Below are 18,808 nucleotides of genomic sequence, written 5' to 3' on the forward strand. Positions count from 1 at the left end.
GGCTAAAGTGGGAAATCAGTCTCTCAAAAACCACTAAACTGAAAAAATATGTTAAAAATGTTTCCACTAACACATAACTAAAAGGCAAACAACTTGAAGATGCTTAAGTGGGAAAGGAAAATTGGGGAAATGTGGAAAGTCAGTTTTATCCTGCAAGGAGAGGCGGCAGGTGAACTGAGTCTCCATATCCTGTTGCCTTCCTGCACTTGCCCTAACTTTAGAAAATGAAGTCTCATAATGCTAAAATTCAACTAGCTCCAGCTCTCTGTTCCTTTCCCCTCCTGCTTCTCCCCCCCCCCCCACAACCAAGGAGAAAAGGGGCAGAGTGTGCAATTGAACTGACCTTGGAAATAATTTCCAGAGTGGCACTATTCATACTCCTGATCAGGTTGAAGGTACAGATCAAAGGGTACAGAACTGATTAGATCTTTTGGGAGCAATCCTGAGCAGGTCACCTTATGCATGTGCTTTGTAAAATTTAACATATAATGTTAATTAATTACAAGGTACAATAGTTGCATAGCATGGGTTTTAATGGGAATTATAACTGCTTTCCTTCCTTATGAACATTTTTCTATGCCTGCAGCTATACTTGCAGACTGGAAATTCACTTCATGCACCTGAAATAGATTCTGACTTTGAAAGCTGAAACTGTAATGTATCTGTTGTTTTTTTAATGGTGGCACAAGATTTCATTTTGATTTTGCCACAACATACTAGAGGCTACCCCTTTAGAAACTGTCTCTTCTAATTGCTCAGTTTATGCAAAGATTTTACTAGGGCTTAGCCCAAGAGTTTGTTGTCCGCGGATGCGCAATAACAAGAGATGACACCAGAGCTGGGATAATAAAAGGGCCAAATTTATTTTTATTGTTCAAGAGGGATCTGCAGCGCACACAACCAAAACATCCCCTGTAACTGACTGCAGTGCGGGCCATTGCTGGGATGCAGAAGAGTCAGGCCTCCTCTTGTTTTTTGCATCCCCATTCTTAGGGCGAGACCCACCCTGGCTCTGAGCTCTGAGCCGTCACATGTGGTACGGCTCTTGCTCTTCCTTGCCAAGCCTTTTTAGTGCTCGAGGGAGGTGTGCCACGTCCAATCCAACCTAGCCGCGAGGTCTATAGGTAAAGGATAGCGGCACCCCTCAAAGAGTTCCTGTCCCAGGTCCCTGCCAGGCACCGAGGCCCCAGTCCTGGTCTGAGGGTTACTCCTTCATCTTCCCAATTGATGCCTCAGGGTGCTCACCGGAGTTGTACCATAATCATGAAACCACATTTTTCCTCACTGCTCCCGCATACTACCTGCCATTTTCAGAGTAGGGTAGGCAAAACACCCCCCCCCGGCTAGTTGCCAATTGCACCTGGGGGGGGCAAAAATTCCTACCTGGCCCCCAGATGGGCAACCAGCTTGTGCCTACTTTGAATTCGAGGGAGGGAGGGTGGGTGTCTCCTTTGTTCGCCTTCCAAAGAGGGAGGGTCTACGTGACCCAGTCCATAATATCCCTTCCCTTGGCTCCACCCTCATCGCATGTCAGACCTGACGATGCACAGCGCTCTGCTCTCTTCTCGTGACTGCAGCCAAATTCCATCCGCCCTCACTTCTTCGAAGGCAGGCTGGGGTGGTCTTCTTAGCACTGGCTAAGTACTGGTAGAAAAATACTTGTAGGCATGCACAGAATGCCTTTCCTTCCACACTGAAAAACTGCAGTCTCCTTTCTTTCCACACTTCAACAATTCAGTAGCACACGTGAAGATGCAGAGGAAGCAGTAGGATCACTCAATTATATTTTTAAATCCCTCTGAAAAACAGGATAGAGCTGCCTGCCCAGTACTTTTCGTATGAATAAAATATGTTTGTATCTCCAGTCCCTCTCTCTCAAAGGCCCTGCTCTCAAGAAGGCCTTTACACCAGAGGAGTCCTGTTTCTCTGCTCCTACTCTCAAGCAAGCCCTTCCTCTTAAGGAGGCCTTTACCCCAGAGGAGACCTTTGTTCCATAGGGAGCTAGTACTGGTTGGCCTTCCCTCCCCTTATTGTTACAAGCCCACCCAGCTCTCTTCTCAGCTCAGCACCTGGACTGCTGCCTTCCTTAGACCTGCGCCCCTTGGGTCGCTGACTCCAGGTTGGGAAATTCCTAGAGATTTGTGGGTGGAGCCTATGGAGGGCAGGGTTTAGGGAGGGGAGGGACATCTGCAGGGTATAATGCCACAGAGTCCACCCTCCAAAGCAGTCAGGTTGCCAGCTGCAGGTTCGGAAATGCCTGGAGATTTTTGGGGTGTTGGAGGCCATTATTTGAGGAGGGGAGGGCATAATGCCATAAAGTAGGGTATACAATAGGGTATATCATATACATAATACATAGGGTATACATTATACAATAGGGTATAATGCTATAGAATCTACCTTCTAAAGCGGCCAGTTGTAATAGTGGGAGATCTCCAGCCACAGCTTGGAGTTTGGCAACTCTACAAAGCAGCCATTTCCTCCAGGGGAACTCATCTATGTAGTCTGGAGATGGTATTTCAGGAGATCTCCAGACCTCACCTAGAGGTTGGCAACCCTACCTCCACCTCTTCTCTCCCCAGTGGTAGGTTGACCTTGGCACTGCTTTTCAAAAACAAAAGCTGACCAAATCATTTCTCCACGTAAGGTAGCGGAGTGGACTTAATGCTCCTAACCTGGCTGTGGCCCTAGACATGATGTGAAAGAACCATGATTAGGATGATTCTCATCCTTGAAACTACAAATAGAAATGTGGTGGCAGGGAAGGAAACTTGTACTGCTCTTGCAGAGGTAACAGCACTTTTAAATCACCGAAGAAGCATGAGACAAAAAAGGTTAAAGAGCCCAATTTCAAGCAACTCCGTTCTAATCTTCAAAGCAGCTGCACAGACATACTATTTATTGACGGGGGGGGGGGGGTTAAGGAGGAAATCCTAATCACAGATCTCTTATCATGTTTAGTTTGACCCTAATTCCACAATCAAACAAGCCATGCCTGAGTCAAAGCCCTATAAATGTTCTTGTTTGCAAAGTACGTGAGTACTTATATGCACAAATCCATAGGATGTGATATCAGAAACAAAAACAGATGAGCATATCCTGGCACCCCAAAAGCCTGCAAGTCAGCTTAATGGAGCATAGGAGAAGATAATGTGGTAAAGGCCTTTCAGATCTCATACTGTGCTACTGACATTGTGGAAATTCAATCTCAATTTTCCCTCTTGATGATGTGTTGATTAAAGCTACATTAATGTAGAGTAAGGAATGGCTCTGATTTGTAACAATGGATTGGAGGTGGGTTATTTTCCATCCTGCAGTGTCCTTTTTTCAAAGGCACTCGGGGTGATTTTACCCAGTGTTTCAGATATTCTTTTAAAACTCTAGTTCCCTTATTAAATTGACTCTACCTTTCAAGCCATGAGCTCACAAGCAGCCATCATTTTTGTAGACAAAAGCAGGCTCTTTACTGCATGGGTATAGTGCCCTACTCTTTGAATATGAATTCATGTGAATTTACTAATTAACTCAACATTGACATTAGAAGGCGACTAGAACTGGTCGGCGAAGGATTAATGAATGTTCCCCATTCCATTTCTTTTTATATTTATTTATATTACTGTCAAGCGCTCTGGTCCTCCACTTTGTGCTAGTGGCTTTGTAGATTTCCATGTAATGTGTGTTATTTGTCCATTAGATGTTGTTTGTCAATACCGTCACCATCATTTATCATTATATCTATTTCTGAACATGGTTCTCAGCTCCGGATTGGAAAATTCCTGGAAATTTTAAGGGCAGAGCTTGTTTGGGGAGGAGAGGGACCTCAGCAGGGTATAATGTCATGGAGTCCATCTTCCAGAGCAGCCATTTTCTCCAGAGGAATTGATCTCTGTCGCCTGGAGATTAGTTGTGATTCTGGGATATCCCAGCTACCACCTGGTTGGCAATGCTAATTATAGTTCCAGAATTGATTAAGAAAATCCACACAATGTACAGGTAGGTGAGATGTTTCTGCAAAACTGGGAGGACCCCCCCCCCAACTTTGCAAAAAAAAATAAAGTAGTAAAGGGGAGGATAAATGAGTTTAAAATGTTGAGAACTTATGGGATTTTCTGAAGAGATGTTTGCCTCCTTGGTAATTTTCTATCTTTTTTCGTCTTAAAAGAAGTAAAAAGTGTGTGTGTGTGTGTGTGTGTGTGTGTGTGCGCGCGCGCGCGTGCGTTCACATTTACTCCAAAACTGGATGATTAGATACGGCAGGATTGCAAAGCCTTGGGATTTTTGTCACTGATCTAATGAGTCATTATTCTAGCAAACCAACCTTCTTGCTTTCTATTTGCAGCCACATTAAATATAAATAGGCGAACTAAATACAAAATGCTGAAAAATGGTCCAATTATATTCTGCAGTGAGATTGTGTCATGGCTTTCAATGATTCTAATTCCCTGTGAAATAACGCGTGCTTTCCCCCCCTTTCTCATGCCTAGCTGCCTGACTGTTGCCTGGTGTTTAATGGATCTGAAGAAGTTAATGCTGAGCATTGAAGAGAATGCTCCTTGAATCAACTCTGTCATGTGCATGAGCATTTGCCAGGAGAGTTGTCATGATGCAGTGCAGCCTACAGTTATAAGCCCGCTGATTTCTACAGAATTTTTGAGTGAATAATTCATATGACCTTTATTTGTACTTGTTTCAAAGCAGGTTGATTATTTGTCAGTCAACTTTTAATCATGTTTTTACATATGTTCAGTGTATACCCCTGCTTCGGAATGTCTGGAAATGGATATTTTAAAAATAAATAAATAAAACCAGAATGGCACAGCTGCTCCCAGCTGTTCCGTAGTCCGCTGTATCGAGAGCAATGTACATGGCTGGTGGCTACATACTGAGTATATGATCATAGTTTCAGTGGTTAATTTGAGATTTGAGGCACAGCTAGGCCTCAAGTGTTCAATTGAATACATTCATTTCTTGTAGTACAAGACTCATACCAGATGGCTTTTTTCCCCACTCAGATGTAGAATGTTACTGAATCTGATGGGTTGGATCATATATATAGTGCATGTGTGATTTCAGTCTGAAAGCTTTTGGGGCTCACCACGTAGGGTTGCCAGGTGCCCCCGGCCACCGGCGGGGGGAGGGGGGTGGGTGGGAATCTTACCAGGTTTTAAATGAGGCCTAGGCCTCAATGTCATCTACACGATGACATCACTTTTGGAAATGACATCATGACATTGCCGACAATGAGGGAAGTGCTCTGGTATTGGGCTAGGGTTGCCAGGTCCCTCTTCACAACCCGTGGGGTTTTTTTTGGGGTGGAGCCTGAGGAGGGCAGCGTTTGGGGAGGGGAGGGACTTCAATGCCATGAAGTCCAATTGCCCAAGCAGCCATTTTCTCCAGGAGAACTGATCTCTATCGGCTGGATAGCTGATGGTTGGCGGGAGGAAGCAGAAAGGGGGAGCAATCCCCCCGTGTGCTCCCGGGAATGCTCCAGCCTCCTGTTCCACACTGCGAGCCCGATTGGTCCCGATCAGGCTTGCAGCATGGAACGGGAGGCTGGAGCCTTCACCCTAGCCCCACTGTGTGTGCACTCTGATCTCTCAGAGCATGCACACAGAGGGGCTTTGAAGGCTTCAACCTCCCTTTCCATGCTGCAAGCCCGATCGGAAAGGGAGGCTGCAGCCTTCCTTCTAGCCCTGGTGTGCGCGCACTCTGAGAGATCAGAGCATGCACACAGCAGGGCTTTGAAGGCTTCAGCCTCCCTTTCCACACTGCAGCCTTCCTTTTAGCCCTGCTGTGCGTGCACTCTGAATCCACAGAGTGTGCACACAGCGGGGCTGCAAGCGAGATCGGTCCCAATCTGGCTTGCAGCTTGGAGACTGAGGCAATACAGCAGGGCTAGTAAACAGGAAGTGGCATCTGGAGAATGTCAGTGTTACTACTTTATGGCAATGGATCATTTGAAGCAAGCATCTACTAAGCATTCACCAAAGCACTAAGGGACAATTTGCCTACTCTAATCACTCACCCTTTCCATTTCTTTGTTAACATCAAATCAGTGGGCACCAAGGCAATTTTTAAAAAAGGAAAAGATTTTGCAAGCATTGTGTTGGATAGCTGGGGAGAAAAGTATGGATTGTTTACATTTACTATTTGTGGCCAATGGAGTGAAAAACCATTGGGGGTGTTCATATCAATATGCCTATTTTTTTAAGGGGGGGGAATTTACAAGCAAAAATGGCTGCAAATATTTATTTCAGTATTATTCAGGCTGCTTTGGATCCGCTGCCATTCCCCCTTCCTTCTCTCCTTCCTTCCCCCTTCCCTACCATTTCCCCCCTCCCTCCCCTTGCCTCCCCCTTCCCTCCCCTTGCCTCCCCCTTCCCTCCCCCCTTACTTATCTGTTTGCTGACTCAGATCCATGCTGCCCAATCTGCCATGGAGCTTGGAGAGGGAGGCGGGAGCGTTCCTACTAGCCCCCCCTTGCTGGATTTTTTTCCAGTATTTTTTTGGTTCAGGTTTAATAAACCCAATTTTTTTAAAAAAAACACCCAGTTTGTCTGGATTTTTTGAAAATGTTCAGGTTTAATAAACCCAAACCCAAAAAATACCCTCCCAAAATCAGTGCACACCCCTACAAACCATTGCTCTAGGGGGGAAAAAACCCTCAGTCATTCTTTGTACCTTGCTCTGATCCACAACTGAAATCTTCTGTTGTTGTATGTTGCAGATAGCTCTGGCTGGGCAAAGGCCAGATGCCAATTGTATTGAGTGACACTTCAAATAAAATAATGAACTGCATATTTTCTTCTCTTTGGTTTTATACAAAGTAGTAAATAGTAATCAAGAAAGCAAAATTTTGTGATTTCTCTTCATCAGAGTAAGCAAATTGAAATGGAAAAGGGAGTGGTTAAAGAAGAAAAGGTAGAGCAAAGTGGGAAGGGGCCAAATGGAAGTGGTGTAGTTAGACGAGAAAGAGGCTGTACCACAGGGTAAAGGAGGTCTGGTTATGCTCTGTCACCCAAGGCCCACAAAAACCTGGAACTGGCCCTGGACATGGACTTTCCATTTTGATTTGCAACAGTGTATATGACAAACTTCTACTTCCTCCATGATCCTCTCAAACTCTTTCCATGCCCACATAAAGAAAAATATAAAATGCACTTAAATCTTTACTTGTTCTAGGAGCCACCTATCCATTAAATGAGGGGAAATTGTATGTTGTAGAGACAGAGAGACTGTTTATTTCCCTCCGGATGCAAGCTGATAAATATTAAAGAATGAAAACACTCTTGATTTGTAGAGAGGAAAAAGCAACAGTCCAATCTCCAGAGCCCTTTTGGGTAGTTTATTTTATTTAGCAAAGAGAGTGATGAAAATTGTACTAAAGATGTCAACACTTTGGTAACCCTGAAGCATTTTGGCATTCTCAAACTGTACAAATTGAATTGAAAGCAACAAATCCATTCCTATGGTAGCTGCTCGCTTTAACAGGCATATTAGCAGATGGGTTTTCAGAGAATGTCACCTGTTTGACAAAAGGTGCATTTTTAATGGGCAAACGATTGTCATTTGGGTACAGAATATAAATGTGCTTCTTAATTAGAATTTAATAGGAAGAAATGGGCAAAGGCTAGGCTCATTTGCATCTCTGAATGCTACATTTTCATGCAGTTTATAGCCTCTAAAAACTGGAGATACGTTAGATTTTTTAAAAGGAGAACAGGCAAATGCATTGTTAAACTAAAGGCAGTGTGAGGCATTTCTAGATCAGCACTAACAAAAACTTCACCTTTAATGATATAGAGATGCTTCTGGAATTCTTCTTTCTCCCTGGATTTTGGAGTTCCAAATGATCTGAGCTTTTTCCCCCTCAAATGGAACAAATGTATTAGTACTTTGCCACAGTTTTTGGCTTTTATTCCCAAATGATGTATATAGTTCACATTAATTCATGTATTTTCCCCTCCTCTATTAGTGCATTAATAGTAATGAGACATAAGAACATAATAAAAGCCATGCTGGATCAGACCAAAGCCCATCAAGTCCAGCAGTCTGTTCACCCAATGGCCAACCAGGTGCCTCTAGGAAGCCCACAAACAAGACAACTGCAGCAGCATCCTTCCTGTGTTTCACAGCACCTAATATAATAGGTATACCCCTTTGATACTGTAGAGAATAGGTATGCATCATGACTAGTACAAATTTTGACTGGTAGCCTATCCTATCCTCCATGAACATGTCCACTTCCCTCTTAAAGCCTTCCAAGTTGGCAGCCATCACCACATCCTGGGGTAGGGAATTCCACAATTTAACTATGCATTGCGTGAAGAAATGCTTCCTTTTATCTGTTTTGAATCTGTTCACCCTCCAGCTTCAGCAGATGACCCTGCATTCTAGTATTATGACCCCGTGTTCTAGTTTTAACTGCTCCTCATAGACCACATGCATTATTTTATTTATATGTATTTATTTAAAATAGCATTGCTTTGGGTATGAGATATTTCCAAAGCAGCCTACAACAAAACAAAGTATCACTGACAAAATACAGTTTTAAATTATGCTTAAAAGCTAACCAGAACAAAGAACAAAAACAGCAGTCTAGTAATCAAGGAACAACCCCCCCCCCAAAAAAAAAAAAAAAACCAAGGTAGCATGAAAATATCCAGCATGATCTAGTTTCAACCTAAATGACAGACAAAAAGCCAACCCAACAACCATAACATCTTCAACTCGTTGACAATGAGTGAAACCAAAAGCCCTCTGAAAAATAGAGATATCTCTTGATTATTCTAAAGTTCAGAAAAGATGTCACCAGATGTCTCTCATGGGGAAGAAGCTTCAATAGTCTCACAACTGTCACAGAAAAAGTCCTAAAAAGGGACACCCACAAATTTCTCATGGCAGTGAGAAGCAAAGCAGGTTCTTACCAGATGACCTCATATTCCAGCAGCCTCATACTGGCGAAAGCAGTCAATTGGATATATTTTCCCCAAACCATGGGGGATCCCTGAACTGGAAAACCAGCACTTTGATTTGGGCCTGGAAACAAAACGAAAGGCAATCAAACTAAGTCCAGATTGAGGTCCGGAGATATCTGCTTCCCCAAAACTGGGCAGATGCATTTTAGACCAGCTGAAATTTCTGAGAAAGATAACCCCATGTTCAGCATGTTGCAGCCTTGGGCAAAAGACCAAGATGGGGCTTGAGAATCACAGGCAACCGCACCCTCCCAAGTCACTCCAGGTTCAAAGGTAGAAAAGAGCAAGAGTCCAGGTATCTGACAAAGTGAGCTGTGACTCACGAAAGCTCATACCCTGCCAGAAATTTTGTTAGTCTTTAAGGTGCTACTGGACTCTTGCCATTTTTTACTGCTACACATAGACTAGCATGGTTATCAATTGTGATCAGGTTCAAAGAGACAACCCTCACCTCATGCAGGTGGACTTATCCCTAGAGGAGCAGAAGGAAGGCATGCACAAAGATCTCCAAGCCGCTGGCTGCTTTCTGCTGCCCCCAGCCCAGACAGGGACAGAAACACATGGTGTCTGTTGAGCCAGCTATCTGCTGCCATCAGAGGAGAGGCAGGGCCATGGGCAGTCAGAGGCCTGAACAGCCCAGGGCAGTGGCCCTGGGTGACCTGTGGGTAAGACCAATCCTGATTGCAACAGTCCTATCTGGAAGTTACTAGAGAACATGTGATATACTTCTTTAGGATGTGTCTCAGATAATTCAACAGCCCAAGTAGATAAAAGGCATTTCTGGCAATAGCCAACATCTGACTATATCAGGCTACCAAACTGTGAACCTGAGTTTTCATGTAGAGTACAACCCTATCCCAGACTGAATACCACAACCCAAGTCAGAATCCCCCCCCCAAAGTGGCACAATCATTTTGTCTAGATTAACCTTCAGTTCATTCATGCTCCCCCAGCCTGTTCCGCTGCCTTTGTACACTGATTTGATAATTCCACTTTCTTTTAGGATCTAATGAAAACAAGACTCATCTTTTGGCACGTTATTTTATCATTGCACAGGAATGGAATGGCCATGAAACATAGCAGAAAAAAATCTTAATGCGGTAATGTTGTTACATTTTAAAATATTTTTATGCTCATGGTTTTATGGTTTACACTATTTGATGGTATTTTCCCTATCTATAATTGGGATATAAATATCTTAATAAACAAACATTTAAATAAATATATATATATAATCATATCAAGGGGTTTTTTTTGGAGTGTTTTATCTATGCACATGTGTGCATCAGTTGAGTAGAGGAGGAAAAGGACGCAAATGGACTGGGAGAAATGAAAGTGGCAGAAAATTGTATGTGCTTCAATTCGGAAATTAAATTTAGAAATTCTCTTTGGTTTGCCTGAAATTAGAAAAAATGAAACACAATACAGATTGAAATTCCAGAGCAGTAATGGTATGGGTGGTGGTGGAATCCACTCTTCCTTAGAATAACACCAAACAAATGTAGAGGTTTTACTATTTTACCAATATATAAAAAGTAAAGGTCCCCTGTGCAAGCACCGGGTCATTCCTGACCCATGGGGTGACGTCACATTCTGATGTTTCCAAGGCAGACTTTTGCGGGATGGTTTGCCAGTGCCTTCCCCAGTCATCTTCCCTTTACCCCCAGCAAGCTGGGTACTCATTTCACCGACCTCGGAAGGATGGAAGGCTGAGTCAACCTTGAGCTGGCTACCTGAAACCGACTTCTGTCGGGATCAAACTCAGGTCGTGAGCAGAGCTTTTGACTGCAGTATTCATACAATTTTAGTGTTTGCAAGTTCACAGTTGTTGTAGTAACTAATGATGCCATGTATTTTGGGGTGGGGGAAGGCTGTAAGATAATTTTATTACTAATATATTCCCCTGGTTTTCTTTGTGAACCCTGTCATTCCTTGCCTTGCAGCTGTAGTTAATGAATGGTGAGATTATTCAAATGAGCCCCGAGCAAAATATTATCCTTGAATTTTTCAGAAAGCAGTCAGGAGGTAGGTCCTCAATGGCGTCAACTTCATTGGTTATGCTTAAGGGTTCATGAGTACCTTTGTTGCCCAAGAAATATAATTGTATTCAATCCTGCCAAGCTGGTCTCTACTCAGAGCAGCTGCCAATGAGCCAGTGATAAAACAAAGGGGGGGCAGGGGGAACAAAAGAAATCAGGCTGTCACTGGTGGCTGGGAAGCCAAGCATTGGTGAGGTTATAGAACAGCCTTTCATATGCAGATAGCAGCATGGCTTATAGAATATCCAAATGCAAGCAGGTTGATATCTGCAAGTTGATGCCATATGCTTACCCTCCTGTTCTTTACCTGGGACCTTGTTTGCAGAAAATGAAATGGAAGAAAAATAGAAATGGAATTAGGTCTAGGCACACAAAAGCACTCCCCATGAGATTCATTTCCAGGCAAGAGAAGTATGAATCAGATCTAATTTAAAACTGATAAACAGTCAATCCAATATAGTGGGATTAAGAATTAAGAGGGCTTTTCTCCCCCTAAGGAATTTGCAAGAGATTCGCATCTCATGAATAAATATCGCAGGGTAAGGTGTTTATTGATTCACATGCCATTTGTTTGAGCATTTGCCCCAAGGGGGCAAAAAAAAAAGAATCCTATTATTATTGCCAATATAAGAGCTATAGTAATATCCACAGACAAAAAGTACATTTAAATTGTGTCGTACGGAAGGAACATGAGCCAACTAAAGCCTGTAACTCAAAGTTAAGGCTGACATGATGTCAGACTGCAGAGTGTCAGGAAAAAGTGACAGCTGCGCCTCGCCATTTCCAGGCATCTGGGTGTTTATATCTCAATTTTTAATGAAAGATATCACTGATTTTTTTTCCACCTTCTTGAGTTCTCTGTTTTTTGTTTGCTTGCTTGTTCCACTTCTTCATTTAAAATACTTAAATTTTAGGGCAAATAATATGGCGATGACGTTTTTAGAGTAGCGGTTGTCTGTCATATTCAAAGCCTCTTGTGCTGTACTTAAACATCTCTGTGTTCATTTTGGCATGGATAGCGCTTTCTGTGTCAAGGCACAACTGACTGAGAAGGTGTCATGCACAAGCCTCAGTGAGGGAAATGGAAACAACACGCCTATCACCACAACATGTTGGTGGTATTGCATCAACTGTGGAATGCCTTCCCCTTTGAGGACTGCCTGGCACCTGACTGTCCTGTAGGCAGCATGCCAAAATATTTCTCTTTACCCAGAGTTCTGATTGAAGTGTTCCATTTTTTAAAGCTGTTTCTATGGTCCCCTTCTAGTGGGAGGGTTGTTGAATGGATATCATTATAGGATGCTGTGTATTATTTGTGTGGCTTGCTTTAATATTGATAATTTCATGGCAGTTGATTTTATTTGTTTTTACTCCAAGTCTCTGGACAGGAGGCATATGCATTCTCAAAATAAATAATAGCCCGTATGGAGGGGAAAAGTTGCCTCAGTACCAAAGGTTGCAGTGCTCAGAAATATTCTTAGATTTCACCTTCTAGTAGCTCAAGGAGACCTTTTATGAGAAACAGAAATAAAATGAAACAGAGTGTAGGGGTACAAACAGTTAACCCTCCTCCTGAGCCAGTTGGGATACAGGAGAAAAAAATTGGGTGTCACTGTTCCTCTTTGATGAAAACTAAGAAAGTATTTAGGAGAAAATCCAAATTTTTCAAGTTTGATGAGCTGTTGTTCCATGGTGTTTTCATACTGGTGAAATCAGTACTTAACTGACATTTGCCTTAGATTGGCAAGGAAAAGAAGTCAAGGCAAGGAATCTGTTATTATTCCCACAACATGTGCACTTGTGTAAAGGTGTCAAAGCTCATACAAGTACCTCATTTTGTGAAAACAATGTGAGAGAGGAATTCTTGCAGTCTCAAGTGTGTCTTTTATCAGCAGGGGGCATTCTGAAGCCTGTGTGAGATCCATGGTCATAGGTCTCTGGTATTCTGTGTATCAGTTCCTCCCTTATACATTACCCACAAGCAGACATTCATGACAGTTGTTAAATGTGGTAGTGATGGGGAATAAAGATATAAACTACATTCAGCTATCACAAACACACCTCTGTAAGTTTCTGAAAAACAAATGGCTTCTTATCATTCCTATATGCTCGTTCCTTTCTCCTCTTGCAAGTGAAATGCAACAGGACACTTCATAGTTTTGGAAGCCTTGAAAAAAACTTCAGTTTCCCATGACTTTGGAGTGCTAGCCCCTCCCCTACATCCAATTTGGGACAGGAGCTATATTTGTCCCATATCCCAGAATGAAGATGCGGGGCGGGGGACGACGACTGTTTAATTCTCATACAGGTACGAGAACGTTTGCACATCTGGCAACACTTGAAGCAGTTCTCTGTAGCTAACACATGCTACCCTTCTTAAAGAGGGTAGACCTTCCAATAAACAGAGTTCAGGACAAAGCCTAGTGCTTTGCTTTGGAACAGCAGAGCACTATCTATCTATCTATCTATCTATCTATCTATCTATCTAATATATATCAGATATATATAATATCTGTCTGTCTGTCTATTTATCTATCTTAAATTATTGATTGCTCACAGAATCTATCTGAGATGGGTGAGGATTTGTTTAAAGTGTGTGGTATTGGGGAAAAACAGATTTCTAGCCATAAGGAGTTAACACTATGGCAATCTGCACCTTATAATTTTTAATAAAAAAATCCAGGTGGCAAGATCTATTTATATACCATATGTTAGTAATAGAATTCTAGGCTGTAAATTTCTTGAATGACTGTACTGAACAGAACTGGAGCTATGATGGCATGATGAAACATATTAAAATTAGTGTTAACACAATTATGGGCTGTGTGTGGTTCCATATCCATATGGCAATTTATTTTAACAATTAACATCAAGCCCATCTGCTCCTTTAGAGGGAAAAGATTCTAATAAAACTTAAAGTTCATAGTTGTGAATCTGTTTACAGGTAGAGGTGAAAGGAAGATACAGAGGCCATCACAGGGTTCAAAGTGTGAACACCAATTTGTTTAGGGAATCATTTCTCTAATTTTGTAATCCAGTTTGGTTTCATTCTTTGTTGTTTGTATCATACTACTTTATTTAGTGGGCTAGTCTGATTTTGTAATCCCGTTTTATTGCATTGTTGATTCTTTTCTTTATTAATAATAAGCTCCTTCAACCGGAGGTCTTGAGCCATACAGTAACATCACTGTTCAAATATCAATAACAGTTACAGAGTGACTGATAAAATAAAATTGTCCCACAATAGTAAAAAAGTGAGATTATCACATTAATAATTAGCAAGAGAGTGTCTCAAAGATATAATAGACAAGAATTTGGCCACTGATCATGTAACTGCAGCAGGACTAACATCAGCCAACAAAAAGGAAACTACCTGAGGTTCAATGGCAAGTTGGTACTTGCTCAAAATGGAAGAAATCTGAAGTTCTCGCAATGAAGACCATTGGTCACAAAATAACAGAACATGATCAATGGTCTTAATCATGCCAGAGGCACAAGAACAGAGGCATCCAAATAATAGACTATTAATAAAACACCTCTTCAATTTGTCTGTAGACAAACCATTCAGTCTAGCATTGTTGATTCAAGTATACAGCTCTGACTGCATTGGTTTTAATTGTGTAGTTCCACTTGAGTCTTAAAGAGAACGGCAGACTACAATTGGAATAAATAAAATTGTGAGATGTTAAATAGCAGTAATGCAACACCACACCCTTTAGATTCCATGAAAATCATTAGTAGACATTTCTAGACTTTATGGCCCAAAGATATGTCCCAGCCACTGCTGTAAGAGCAATCACAGAGTACACTAGGTTTCGCATTTATGTATTTAATTGGTTTAACTGTTTGTGAAAAAACAATCCTAGTTAAAATGACAAAGTATGCAAGCAGTACCATGAACTGAATATGGTTCAAGTGCATTTGAATAACTACATCTCCAAGCAATCAACGGGAAAAGGCTTATTGTGGCTACCTTCGGCTGTAGATGCACAATTCACCATTGGCAGCTATTTTGCCATTACAACCAAATCTTTTTAATGCTCACCTCCAAAGTTAAACTGCTATTCATTGTGTTGCATAAGCTAGCAACTAGTGGGAGAGGGACAGGGCAGAAAACCATAGAATTTTGGCTGAATCCTAGAGTATCAGATCAGCAGTAAAATGACATGTCACATCATTGGAACTACACACTCTTTCAGGTATTTTTTCCCCTTCCACCCCACCAAGTGGCTGAGATAAGAGGTAGAGCAGATTTCCACAGCTGATGCAGAGATCTGATTCTGGGTTTCCTACATCTAAGCTAAATGCCTCTCCCCACTGTACAACTCTAGCCCTGTTCACAAATTACAGTGGATGTATGTAAAATTAATGTACAGTGTACACTAGATTCTTTATATATGCATTGAGTAATTCCCATGTTACAGTCAATACATGTACAGTTGAACAAGTGAGTTCATTCCCACATTTATCCAGTAGGTACTGGTCATTGGTTTCATTTGTAAAGTGAACACATTGGCTCTTTCTTACAAACAGGTGTACGCACCTACATACAGGTTGTCTGTGTGTTCGCTATAACACATGAACAGGACCTGACACCAAGTTATTGTGATATCAAAGTCCTGTGAAATCTAGGCTTAGTTTCACTACTAGGTTCTTTGAGATTATCTGTAGACCACACGGCCCAGAAGACCGAGATCCACTTGTTCATAAAATAAAGTCTCTATTCACCTCTGGCATAAACCATGCTTGAGTTCATTCTTGCCACTTCACAGTCAGATTAAGAAAGCTTACCTTCTAGAACCCTGAATAATTTAGAAAGGGGCCATTTATAGGAATCTCCTCAGGCAGTCTGCAGGGAAAGAAGGATGAGCTATTTGCTGTCTTATAATACCTGTGATACCAAGGGTCATTCTTTACTATCCATCTCTCCCATTTCTTGGTGAATATCCCCTTCCTCTCTAAGGAAATTCACAGTGGGTAGCCGTGTTAGTCTGTCTGCAGTAGTAGAAAAGAAGTGAGCTGTGGCTCACAAAAGCTCATACCCTGCCAGAAAATATTTTTGTTAGTCTTTAAGGTGCTACTGGACTCTTGCTTCTCTCTAAGGAAAGTTTGCATGAGGTTGGGGTCACATGAGGAAGATGTCTCATATTGACATTGGTGTCCTCTCAACACATCCACTACAGTTATGTTCACATCTTTTGTGCCAGTCATACCAGAAAGATGCTGAGGGGTCCCTCCTGATGCAGCTCTCCACACAGTTGCACAAACTGGAGCCTCATTTTGTGTCTATGAAAAGGCAAAGCTAGAATTGTCAGTTCCAGAAAAACAACCCACTAGATTTGCTGCCCTGAAGACCTTGTCTAAACAAGATGCGCCTTGTTCTCCAGCTCTGACAAGACAAATAGTGTATCCCTCCCTCCTAACAGGTGTACTGTTCTTTAGTTTATGTCAAAATGCATCAACAGTATCGCAATGGAGGGCATTTATCTTTATCTTTGCCTCTCCTGACAAGAAGCATGATTACAGCTGTAAGGGTATCCAAATAAATAATAATAATAATAATAAAAATCCTGTCCAAGAGCCTTGTTATTTATCACATCCTGAAATGGTGACCATCTCCTACCGGGAGAGATATTATTTGTCAAATTGCCAGAAAATAATTATTTTTCTTCCCCAGACAATAAGTATATTTCACAGCCTTCCCGTGATGATCTGTGAGTTACTCTACTGGTTTGTCCACAAACATGAGTAACTCATGGTGTCTGTCCCAAAGATATGTTTTCTGCAGGGACATCATTACATGTGTTCAGCGACAGAACAAAGACTTGCTCTCATAAATGCTCTTGTATTGTAGATCTCTTAGAAAGAACAACGATACTCTCCAGAGAAAAAGAGAAACTAAACAACAATGTTATAAAGTGTATTTATAGTAAGGAAGAGAGTGAAACATTCTGGAATGGTAGCAATCAGACACAGGATAAAAATCTAGCAAGAAAAATATAAAATGTAGTGGCTGAGATAAGTACGACCAAAGGAGAAAAGCCTCAACTGGAACAAGAGGAAGAGAGAGATACAGAAGTCAGTTACTGTTTGTGGACAGGCAGGAGAGGTAAGGCACCAGCTGCCAGGCCTGATGAAGATGGAAAAATGCTGTCTTGGCCACAGCTGTGGCCTAAGCGTCCATCGACAATAGGGTCATGCAAAAAAAAAATTGGGTAAATTTCAGGTTTGGGTTCATTGGGCCAGATTTGGGGGGGGGGGTAAACCCAGAATAAGCCAAATACCCATACCAGTACAGGAGTATTTCAGCTTTATTTCTGGGTTTACCGGAAAAAAAATTGGGCCCATTATACTCTATGGGGATTTTTTTTTAAAGCTCCTGAGGGGGCATCTTTGGAGGTAGAGTCACCAAATTTGCAACGTGGCTGCAAGGGACTCCAAAATTTGGTGAACTTTGGGACAGGGGGTCCAATTTTATGGGCCAGCGAAGGGGTAGCCCCCATCCTTCAGGCATTTGTGAGATGAGCTGTCCATCAGTTCAGAAGTTCAGCAGTGCTGAGGACTGGCAGAAAGAGTTGATTGGCAGGCTGTCACCTCAAAGTCTGGGGCTCCCTTTGTATCTGGGATGCATAGCATGATGCCCATGCAATTTAGCTTCCAAACTGATGAAAAAGGCTTAACTGCAAGAAAAATAAGGCATGGGAAACATTTCTTTTGGTGGCAAATGACACCCTGTGAACAGTCTTTTATTATAGTTATCAAAAATCTGATTTCAAGAGATGGTCGTATAGCGGGAAAACGAAGCCATGAACATCATTTTGAAAGCATGTTTTTTTTTGGGGGGGGGAAGGAGATATTGGAGCCAGCAGAAGTCTCGACCATGGGGGCTGTTCTGAAGGAGACTGCTCATCCATGCAGGTAAGGAAGTCTCCTTCAGAAGCCTGGTGGTGTGTCAAAGCTGGTTCTTTTTAGTTGGAGGGTATATCCCTCTGGACAGGACTGAGTGAGCCCCATATTTTAAATAACCCTTATGCTTGATCCAGATTAACCCACTGAATGGTGATGGTTGGTCAGACCAACTTGGCTCTGATTACACTTACACGACCCCTACCTCAAAAAGGCCCCAAGTATGGGGCCCTAACAAAACCAGTCAAAGATAGAAAAATGGGGAAAAGCACAGAGCCATGCCTCTGAGCAAAGGCAAATAGCCGAACCCGAAAAAGCCAAATAATTATTCAGCTTTTTCGGGAATCGCCTATTTGGCTTCGGGCAGATTCTCAAGTTTTGGTATTTGGTCAACCCGAAACCTGAATATTGCTGAAATGGCTAATTTTGGGTTTATTTTTGGTTGGGGTATATCAATATGCACAACCCTAATAGACAAGGAGACATCAAGGATCACACCCAGACTCTTGACGGCAGGTGCAGATGTTAGTTGCACGCCGTCAAGAGTTGAGAGCCAGCACCCTGCCCCTGAGCTGCCCCAACCAAGCCACAGTACCTCCATCTTTGCTGGATTCAGCTTCAGGTAGCTTTTCCTCAACCACTCAGTCACTGTATCCAAGCACCTGGTCAGTGTGTCCTACATCGAATCAAGATGGCCTTCCATCATCAAATAAAGCTGGGTGTCATCAGCATATGAAAGTCCAGACAAGCTGGGCAAGGGGGCTCATATAGATGTTAAACAACATTGGGGAGAGGATTGCACCCTGTGGCACCCTGCTGTGAGATGATGCTATGAGACCTCATCCCCAAGCACTGCCCTTTGTCCCCAACCCTGCAGGAAGGAGC

Source organism: Euleptes europaea, chromosome 3, assembly GCF_029931775.1.
Source record: "Euleptes europaea isolate rEulEur1 chromosome 3, rEulEur1.hap1, whole genome shotgun sequence".
Lineage (NCBI taxonomy): Eukaryota > Metazoa > Chordata > Lepidosauria > Squamata > Sphaerodactylidae > Euleptes > Euleptes europaea.